Below are 1,627 nucleotides of genomic sequence, written 5' to 3'. Positions count from 1 at the left end.
AAAAAAAGAATGAGACTTGTTTCAGCAATGGGGATATATGGTTAAGTGAAAAAAGCTCATTGCATAGTTTTAGTCAAGCTATTCATCATCCTCCTGTTATTCATTTCTGGGTAACTTAAAGGTCAGGACTGTTCTTAATTTTTATCTGTCTGTTCTTTGTAGGCTGTTGCACAGGTGTGTTGATCTGTTTGTTCTTTGTGGGCCGTTGCTCAAGTGTGTGAGCTCAGTTCCTAGAAACTGCACAGGCTGTTAATCTGCTGAGGTGGCTATGTAATTAAGCAGGCCTAAAAAATTTTCCAACTCTGTAACACTGACCAGGAATTAAACCAGGAACCTCTGAGTGCATGATATGATGATCAACCAACTGGGCCTTACCCACCAAGGCATAGAAAGACAATTTTTTTTGAAAGTCACAACAGTTTCTCTTTCTATAATTAAATTAGGAGAAAAATGAAGAACCCACTGATAGGAGGAAGAACAAGAGTCTTCTAGGTTCAGTCATTTGATGAGATATTCAGTTACTGTGCATTTCCATTGTTTTTCCATGGCAGAACATACAGCAGAGACTTGGGAACGCACATGCCTGAAGCCAGGTTACTCTTATGTTCCATAACTATGTTGCTTGCAGGGCTGTTCTTGCCACAGCAATTGGCTGTGCCCCAGACAAATGGGGTGCTGGTCTGTTCCCGCAAATCTTTATCCCAGTCTTCATCACAAGGAGGGCACTGTCATGTGCTCTCAACCAGAGTCTCTTGTCCAAGGTTCCTGGTTTGGTTGACAATGTCTTGCTCTATACAACTTTTGTCATCACAGCTTGAAATATGGTGACTGATTTCGGTCCGAGGAACCTGATGGCGAGCATTGAAGGGACAAGAAGCCAATTTGTTTGCGACATCAGGATGATTCTTTCTGCACTTGATAAGATGATAAGGAAACCTGCAGGCTCTGATCTGCTGGTTTTTATCATAGGGACATTGTAATAGCTTTTCAGGGTCCAGGGAATCGATGTAAGTTTCTTCCATGTTGGAAATGAAGGAGCTGAATCCAAGTGCTGAGTCAAGACGCGCTCTCCACACAGTCGCCTCCACCCCGCGCCCTAGCAATGCTCCCTTCCAGCACCTGACGTTCGAAAGACAATTTTTAAAGAATGGAAATACTAGTAACATATTGAGAGAAAATATTTGCAATGTATATTGCCGGGGTCCAACCCCAGCAGGTCCAGGTGTTCCCAAAGGTGTAGACGGAGTCGGCAAAGAAGGAATGACACGGAGACAGCGTTCAGTTGATCAGCAGCCTAGCAAGGATCTCCAGCCAAGTTCTGGTCTGGATCAGAGAAGTTCTGCCATTTATTGTCTTGTTACATCCGTATTTATACCAGTTGATTTTAATCCTGTCAATTTCTATTACAAAGGTTAGGGCGTTTCTTATCTCCATTCCAGGGAGTAAAGATTATGTAGCTTAAGTGTGATTGTTTGTAGTTAAAGTGATTAACTACCAGCCTGGCACTTAAGTAAGGGGTTTTATTCCCTCCCTAACTTCAGGGAAAAACCCTACCTGGGGAAACAACCTTTCTGGGAGAGGTGACCTTGGTTAAAACACATAGCGCCAAGAAGGGGAATGCATTTTG

At 43.0% G+C, this 1,627-nt stretch overlaps 1 pseudogene; it reads right to left on the bottom strand.

The window, feature by feature from the left end:
- Window positions 1-518: 518 nt before the first annotated feature.
- On the bottom strand, window positions 519-1,108 carry LOC102768706 (annotated as a pseudogene).
- Between the last annotated feature and the right edge of the window lie 519 nt (window positions 1,109-1,627).

This window comes from Myotis davidii, unplaced genomic scaffold (genome assembly GCF_000327345.1).
Source record: "Myotis davidii unplaced genomic scaffold, ASM32734v1 scaffold488, whole genome shotgun sequence".
Taxonomy (NCBI): domain Eukaryota; kingdom Metazoa; phylum Chordata; class Mammalia; order Chiroptera; family Vespertilionidae; genus Myotis; species Myotis davidii.
This window is presented reverse-complemented; position numbering and strand designations above follow the sequence as displayed.